This window comes from Lactuca virosa, chromosome 7 (genome assembly GCF_052849685.1).
Source record: "Lactuca virosa cultivar CGN04683 chromosome 7, Lactuca_virosa_CGN04683_v6, whole genome shotgun sequence".
Classification (NCBI taxonomy): Eukaryota; Viridiplantae; Streptophyta; class Magnoliopsida; order Asterales; family Asteraceae; genus Lactuca; species Lactuca virosa.
In genome coordinates, this window is record NC_136432.1 from 107,640,558 (window position 1) to 107,650,495 (window position 9,938).

Here is a 9,938-nt window from a genome sequence, read left to right on the forward strand (position 1 = left end):
GCACTTATCGCACTTGGGTAGATTCCCCGCATATGTTTTGGCGGGCACAGGGGCAGTAGGAGTAGTGGCAGCGTGGACAGCCACTGTTTGTTGGTTATTGGAAGAGGATTTGGCTGATTTTCCTTTCTTTTGATCCCACCGCTTTCTTTTGTTGCTGGAGGTGTGGGTTGGGGCAGAAGTGGTGGTTGTAGTAGCTGATGGAGTGGAGGGAAATTCATGATCAATCAGCCTTTGGGCCAATTCCTTGGCACTTTCGAAGGTGGCAGGCTTCGATGATAGAACGTTCCCTCGGTATGGAGGTACTAATCCCCAGATGTATCGTTCGATTTTTTTTTTGCTTTCGGTGGGCACCATGTTTGGGCACAGAGCCACCAAGTCGCAGAACCTGGCCGTATAGGCTACGATGTCGGAACCCTGCATTTTGAGGTTCCAGAGTTCCTCCTCAAGTTTCTGAATTTCGCCCATCGGGCAGTACTCCCTCGTCATGAGGTCCTTCAGTGTGTCCCAGCCCATGGCGTTGGCTGCGACCAGGGAGAGTGATTTGACATGGCCATTCCACCACGTCAAGGCCCTTTGGGTGAAGGTGCAAGCAGCAAATTTTATCTTGCTTCCTTCGGGGCATGAGCACATTTCGAAGATCGCTTCGGTTCTCTCAATCCATTGGGACAGTGCAAGGATCCCTCCGGTTCCATTGAAGTAAGTAGGTTTGCAGCTGATGAAATCCTTATAGGTGCACTCTCGTGCACGTGGGTGGATTTCACCATGGCTGGAGTTTGTGCCAGTTCCCGTACCACTAACACCACCAGAGTTGACTTGCGCCAGCGCGGCGGTCACAGCTGCAGTCACAGCTGCCTGAAACATCACCGGGTCGAACTGCGGTGGGGGAGGTGGTGGTGGTGTTTGATCCACAGGCGTGGGTCTGGTCGGACGCTTGCGAGGAGGCATCTTTTACTGAAAAAATTTCAAAAGATGGTGACAACAGTGAGAATCAACTGTATGTATGATGAGAGTGTCTCATGGAATAAATCGCCATAGTCCAACAATTAGATAGATGCATATCAATAGAGTAAGAAAACACAAGAGCATGAACTTCCAAATAGATTAGACAACTGCCAATATTACTGGTATTACTGATGTAAAATGAGCTTAGGAAAAACGACCTTACAATTGGTCTTACATCAAACCATAAGGAGAATGTTGACAGTTTAGAGGGCTAGTTATAGTACTTTCAAAGTCGGGAATGTTTTACAGACAGGTGAGACGGAGGTATTGAAGGGGAAGGCTATTCTTCTTAGGAAGAGAGAGGATGAGTAGATAATCCTCTACTGGCGACGAGCACCCCTCTCTGGGTTACCCTTGAATCAGCCATTGTATCTATGCGAGAATGGAGAGAAGATAGTTAGTAGACGTACTAATCCTAAGATACTTATAAGATGATCGTTATTAGTTGACCCAATACTTGCATAATGCATACCAATTACATGTAACCGAGACAGGATAGACCTTCGAATAAGTGACCCTAACTCTAAATCCACAACCAAACAAGGAACAGGAAGTAAAGCAAAGATCACAGATTCTAAGTCTATAGCGTCTTAGTCACATGTAACTGTAGTGTATCCACTTAGCAACTATTGCCCTACTAGTAACGACCTTTTTAGTTCTCACATATGTAAATTACAGGAAATGCAGAATACTCCTATAGTATTCATGTTCAAATGTTCTTATAGTAGTGTTGGTAAGTTTTTAGACTTGTTGCAACACCACAACCACTCTTAGGCACAGGCTAGTCACTCCTAGGTAAATGTAGTTGATCAGGCTACATCCTCCCAGATTTGACTATATGTCTCTAAGCCTAATTGTGCTGTTCAACAATCTTAATACTTTTGTTCTGTTCTAGTATGATACTGACCCTTAGTGTGAATGGATGTATATATATACTTAGTTAAATATTTCCTTATTTAATAGTATATATTCTTGCTCAGAGTGTTTTAATCCCGATGTGTTTATAGTTCGTATATCTTTTATGGGTTGGTATACTTGATTCACTATAAACAATGCTCTGATACCAATCTGTCACACCCCAAAACCGAGAACGGCAGAATACGTTTTGGGGTGGAAGACGTCATGTACAGTATCATAACAATGCATAATAGTAAAGACAAGCAACAACATCCATTGCATTAATATAATAATTGTAATACAAGCGTGTTCTGTACAGTTTGTTAGACACCAAAAGTATAATCAAAATAAAGAGGAGTCTTGTATGTGCTCCATCTTCTCAAAAGCTGCATCTGTACCTGTCTACTGATGACCTGAGAATACAAGTTATTTTGAAAGCGAGTATCAGCATAAAGCTGGTGAGTTCATGAGTATTTAGTGTCATTGCTTGTATAAAAATGATTTCAACCATGTAGTATAATAATTGATCTCAATGTTGGAAAAGAGTATGCTCCCTAGGAAAACCCAATGTTTTCCAGTAAAAGTGGTCTTCTACCAAGACCCGGTTGTATGTATGTTTGATCCTTTGACAATGTAAAAGTTTTCCCAGAGAAACTATTAGTAGGAAAATATAGTTTAGACTTCATTCATGTAAAGTAATTGGGAAAATAGTGTTTTACCCCAGCAGTATCACTGCCAGCTAATGAAATGAAAATGCAGACTCTAGGTAGTATTAAATGTACAATACACCTCGGGGAGTCTGTTTTGCCTTTAATTCTTAATGTATTAATTAAAGGTCGAAATGTGAACTTGTATGTAACCATGCTGATTGACGATCGAATCCCTGATGACCCTCCGAGTCATCTGTGGAAATGTGACATTTTGTCACCCCTGGGCCTAGTCGGCTCGGACTGTAGCTAGCAGTCGGGATGTGGGAGTGTCTGTCCCGTATAGATCTATACACATAATGCCCGCTCTCCCTCCAGGAGACTCTGGTTACACGGTGATAGCACAGTGAAGTGTCGTATCGAGAGATAGTATGTCCCATTCTGTTGTAGTATGTTCTCTTTGTATAATGTATAATGTACTTTCTGGTATAGTGTATAGAGTGTGCTCTTGTATAGTATATAGTATTCTCTTTTTATAGTGTTTAACATGTATTGACTCATAACTGTTCGGACTCTGGTAGGTACCATTGTAATAGTATACACGAGTAGTAATCCTTAACTATACCTATTATAGTTAAATAGTAAGGTTGGTTGCATGCCTTTGATACACAAAGGTATTGAACTGAAGTGAAGACTTTAATATTCAACACGAATATATATAATATACAACTAAGAATTTAACGACAGTCGGACAGATAACAATATACCCTAAGTCCACAATCAAACAAGAACAGGAAGTAAGGTGAGCTATCAGTCCTAAGTCCTTCAAGTCTTACTTATATAAATATATTGGTGTAGATATGGTTTGGGAATAGAAGGAGGTTAAAAGAGTTTAGAAATATTTTTTTATAACAATTTAACATGAAGATGAGTTTGATAAACACTTAAAGCAGTTTTGTTGGTAAAGCAGTTAAAAGTATGAAAATCCTTTTGGTTGCAAGTTATAAATCACATGTGATTGATACTATAACTTGATTGATTCAACTTGTATCCCCCCCATAAAAGCATTTAAAAAAACATTTAAAAGGTTGATTAAGGGGTATGAACTCACCTGCAATGAGTGAAGTGGATGGAAGTGTCGGGTAGGATGCTAGGTGTCAAGTGAGGACTTGAACACACACACGGATCCTATGTAACGTGTAGTGATACATAAATGTATCTAATTAGTTATTTAATCACTAATTAGGTAAGTAAAGACACTCTAATGCATGAAGACACTTTGTTTCAAGTGCAAGGAGTGCTAAAGGTTGCATCTAAGGAGTGTATGGCCTCACTATGGAGTTTACACTTCAATTGGTTACACTTAAGCATGTTTACGGTTTCTGGACCATTGTCCCCATGAGTTTACGGCTGTAAACTCATGGTAATGGTGCCATTGGGTGTTCAAAGGTCTTAAACTACTCAAGGAATTATGCTAGACTCGAATCCAGGGCTTAGGAAGTGATTGGGGCTAGAAATGGACACTTCTTGGAGTTTATGGTCCTTGGACCACTCCCTTGGGAGTTTACGGCCGTAAACACATGAGTTTACGGTCGTAAACTCATGTTGGTTCATTTCTCTTGTGTTTAGGTGGTTCTAGGCTATGCATGCAAGGTTCTAGTCACTTACACAAGCATAGGAAGGTTTTTAAGGCACTTAAACATTCTTAGAAGGTGTTTACGGTTTTGGGAGGCCTTCCCAAACCGTAAACTCATGTTTGTCTCATCCTTACACGTTTTTGGGGTTCCTAGTTCATGCATGTAAGTCCTTAGTGCATTATTGAAGCATTGGAAGGAGTTTGGGGCTTCAAAACCCTTATTTGGGGTGTTTACGGTTTTGGAATGTTCCAAAATCGTAAACCCATGTTCTTGGGGTTTTTGGGTGTTTAATCCATGAATACTAAGCCAATAACTAGTTAGATGAAGTATACTTACTTATAGGAAGCTTGTAGAGGTGTTTTAGGACCCAAAAACGCAAATGTGTTCTTGGTGTTCTTGAAGATTTGAAGATTCTTTGAAGATCTATGTAAAAATCGGAATCCTTTGGATGAGAAGGTGTAGAACACTAGATTAAGTGTTGTTTAAAAGGATCTAGGAAGAAAACTTACATTTTTGGGCTGATTTGGAAGAAGAAGATGATGATACTTGAGAGAAAAACTTGTGTTCTTGAGTGGAAGGTGGTAAAAAGTGAGGACAAGGGGTAAACTCATGTTGTATGCATGAGTTCTTGGAGAGAAGGGTGTTTACGGCCCAAACACCCCATGTTTGGCCGTGAACACCTAGTTTAGGTGTCGGGTTGTCCGGTTTATTACACGCCACTAATTACGTCACTTCCAATTAATAAATTGTTTGATGAAAAATAAAATAAAACACCAAACGGGTTTCAATCCGGCCAAAATGCATTTGAAATGTTTTTGAATATTATTATTTGACGTATTTAACCGTGGAAATTATACAAAGAAAATTTCGGGTTGTCACAAAGACAGGTTCACTGCCTTTGTGTTTTAAAATTATAATTGAAAAGTAGGACTAAAACCAGTGCATTTTTATACACATCAGTAAGTTACTAGTTTTTGTTCTCTTTATTAATATTTCCTATAAATAATAATTCCTAATAAGATGGTAAAATATTATTTTCATAAAACAACGTTTTTCCAATTAAATACAAGTTTTGATATTTATTAATAATCAAGTTACTCTAATAAATAATCAATAAGTAGTAAATTGTTATAAGGTGTGACCCTATAAGATCATATTTCATTAGCAATATCATTCTATAATGACTCTTGGGCATAAAGATCTTTCAATCTCTTAGTTGAAAAGACTCATGATAGATTGATATAGATAGTGGTGAATGCGTGACAATGTTTCACTCCCCCCAATAACATATGACGAAGAATGTCATTCATCAACATCCAATTCCCAAAATATCAAAGCACAACACTCTTTACACTAAATTCTCACTATGTATCGTAGGTGTTAAGGAAAAAATATAGTACCTTGCAATCAAGTATCACTTACGAAAGCGATCTATGAGGTGATTTCGATGCGGGTCCTTTCAATACCAGTTCTCTGAAAAGTACCTATGAATCTTAGTTACAACCACTTGTTTACTTTCATCCGGTGATAGTCAACCAATCCAATTCATATTCGTCTTAATTTATAATGGTTCCCACAATTATGACAGACTCTAAACTTTTATAATAATAAGAGTATTTACATATTAAAATGCTAATATAGAACATAACAAGTATTATTGTTAACATCATATCCACATATATCAAAACAATATATAATAGATGTTGTCTTAATGTTCCAATATCCAAATACTAAATCCAAATCAAATCCCATTTCTAGAATAATAAAATCATATAGTTGAAGTGTGGCCATTCATACTTAACTTAAAGGAAAGACATTATTATTGGGTCTGACTAAATTTAATTTGTGTGAATTTTGCGAATATGATCATCGTATTTAACTTTGTTCTAGCTATAGTTAAATACATGGAGAATATGATTGGTGTTTTGATGTCACATCAAGTATTTTAGCTTGATTAGGTATACCCTTGAAGTCACAAAATATTTCTATGTGATTCTTGATTAGTAGGACTCAACCTAGTTTTCCAATGAACTCATTCATCCAATCATATTTTATCTCTACTTCTAAAGTATTATATTATGATTTTGTAGTAAACTGTTCTATTTTGTTTTGATTGGACTTTGTTCCCAACAAAACTTAATTTTCATTCCATAATGAATGCATAATCTAAATATAGTTCATAATTATATACATTTGTTTTAATGTCAGCATTTTATGTCTCTCTTTACATAAATATCTTCTTCTAAATTGATTATCTCATATAGATTCTCTTAGTTCTTCTTAAGTACTATTCGAATGTTATCATAGTCATTTAGTGATGTAACCATGTATCCAATTGGTATCTTATGATATGTTCATGAAATAATCATATACCAAGTCTTGGGTATAAGACGACATAAATGATGAATTCGTTTGCTAAGCAAATATAATTAAATCATTTTACCTAGCTAAAACGTATGTGTTAGGTCCTTTTCAGACATACTCAAACTTAATGCCATTTGGAAATGCCAAGAGTCCTCCAAACGAATCTTGTATCATGATCGCTTTCAAGATATTTTAAATATATGCAAAATATTTAAAACTTTAATCATTTATCTTTATCAATCTCTATAGATTTTACATTACAATAATGTAGTTTGTCTTTCCTAACTCTGTGATCTTAGAATCATATTCCGAGTCAAGGTGAAAGGGCCTTACATAGTCAGAATGTAATTTCTTATGATTAAATTGATGGGTTTTGAGCATAACATACAATCTTATGTGTGCATGCAACCCTAATTGAAGATCTACGTTTTCTCTAATTGAACATACAATAATGGAAAACAAAGCATAAACCCTAGATATATGGATAATAATCAAAAATCACATAATAGGGTTGTAATACATACTTTTAAGATTGTTATTGTAAAAAATCTTGAATCCTTTCTTGAAAGACCTTTGGTAGCAAGCGCCACAAGTGTCGTGCCTCTAATGGCTCACAAACAAACTCAAGCAACCAAGGAATACTATAGTGAGAGAGAGGAGTAGATCAAAATTTCAGCCAAGGCACTTGGAATAAAGGGTTAGGCCGAAATTTAACCCTATGGAGGGTTTATATAGGTGTTAGGAAGGTATTTGATAAGGCAGGTGTATCCAAGATAACCCTGATCCCTTAACTTCCTCCCTAAGGCATCCAAGGCACCCTTAGAGCCCAAGGAAACCCTAGGAGCATTTAGAATTCATTCCCCCTACTATAGGGAGGTTCTAGAATTGTCCAATGCTCAACTATTGAACATTGTAACCTTTAGTCCCTGCAGTTTTAATTAATTCCTTTAATCCCAAAATTAATTCCAAACTAATTTCTGATTAAATATTAATTAAACAACATGATTTCTAATTAATATATTATTTACATAATACATTAATAAATCATTTATTTTGATTTCTAATTAATTTATTAACCAAGTAATAAAATAATAAATCATTATTCTCTCTCTAACAGTCATCCTATTCAGTTTCCACGTGCTAACATCCATTCAAGTTTATATCAATTATAGTTATGGGCTTAGACACCTAATCCAACAGTTTCCCACTTGGATAAGTCTAATAACTATAACTGCCATTAAAACTACCAAATTGTAGCCACCAAAAGCCTCTATCAAACTCCGACCCAGTCAGTTATGTGTCCTAAGATAAGTGATCAAATATTCCTCCGTTCTACAAGATATCGTATGGACATGAGACATGGATTATAATCAATCTCTTTGTCCAAGATTTGTTTCCCGATTTCCGATTTATGACGACTGATATCAAAGTACTAATTGAACATATCAATTCAGTCCAGGCTTTGCCAAGCGTTTTAGATATCATCATCAAATCATCGAGGGGCCCACAGATATTGCTTTTCTCGTTAGGACAAAAGAAACGGATAAACTTCGACTTATATTCCTGCACTATTCACTCATCAAATCACGCACAACAATACGTTTTATAACATCAAGTTACTGATGCGTTTAGGTATTATAAATGGACAAATGACTCGCAAACAACAACTCATATATCTCGGTTTCAAGAATATAAGATATTATCGTCTCAAAATTACTCGTGATAAAATCCATGAAGTAATTCTCTGAGCGTGGGTTTATCCAATACTTAAAATCCCCATTTTCAAGTACTCATGAACATTGTAGCAAAACCATTGCTATGTCTAATATCCATAGACAATCTACAATTCAATTCGTGACAGTCTTAATTCGCTACTTATTTCCAAAAGTATGATCGACTGTGGAGTTTTGAATAATCCAATCATTCGGAAAGTAAAACATGCGACGTGAAACACAATAATAACCTAATTAACTATGGTCTAAAAACCATTGAATATAAATAAAACACTTATTACTTAATCACCATATTAATTAGACTTTATTAATTATATAATGTTTCGATTAATCAACTAAACACTTGAATTAAACATCAGTCATGCCATGTTATAAACATGCATACTATGTCTCTCTATGGTCCTTCCTTTGTGAACAGATCAATTGGATATAATTCCAATGATACTCAAATCACAATTCCAAATCCTTATTACAAGTGAAAGAATTATAAATTCTTGTCACCACTAAATGTGTTAGAGTCTAACCTTGCATACAATATCCTTTTGTGATGACATGGCGTCAAAGTCACCGAGACTTAGCCAACGATGTCACAAAATGTTCCATTGAAACTTTTTTACTAAAACAATTTCATGGTAATGAAGTATCATATTCAAGGTGCACTCCTTGAGCTTCTTCCTTGCATTAAAGTGTTGGATTAGTGTCTAAGCCCCTAACTATATTTGGTACGTACTTGACCCGGTTGTGCATGGTCCTTTTGGGATGCCTTCACCAAAAGCAACTTGACAGGGTGATTTATGGATAGAGAGGTTAATATGGTTTATTAATATATTATATGAATAATATATTAAAAGAGAAATCATATAATTAACTTAATATTAGACAAGAATTAATTAAGAAATTAATTCTGTGGCTAAAAGGCATTACTTTAATATCATGGACTTAAACTGTCAAATGTGTGATAGTGGAGTATTGGGCTGAGGAGCCTCTTAGACTAGGCATGGACGAAATTAGGATGTGTCCATCCATGATTTCGGCCTTAAGGCCCTATTCCAGAAGCTTCCTTGGATAACTTAAGGCCTAAGCTGTCCATTAGGGTTTAGGCTGAAACCCTAGCAGCACCAGTATAAATAAGACCCTAAGGCTTCCAAATTTCGGCCACTTGATACCCTAGAGAGATCATAGCTGAAATTGTGCCTCTCACCTCTCTCCAATATCATCCTCTTGCTTCCTTGGTGTTTGTAATCCATTAGAGGAGTGACACTTGTGACTATTGTTGGATTAGGTGTGTAAGCCCATAACTATTATTGGTATGTATTCGACCCGAGAGTAGCATGGTCCATTTGGGTTGCATATCATCAGGACAATTTGTTAGGATGGACTTTTGAGAGAAGAGGTTATATATGATTTATTAATATATTATAAGTTCTAATATATTAATATGAAATCATATGTTTTAATTAGTATTGATCAAGAATTAATTTGGAATTAATTTAGTGATCAAAAGAGACTAATTAAAACTATGGGGACTAATTATGGTAATTAGTTATAGTTATATTTATATATATATATATATATATATATATATATATATATATATATATATATATATATATATATATATATATATATATATATATATATCCATAAATGGATCTTAA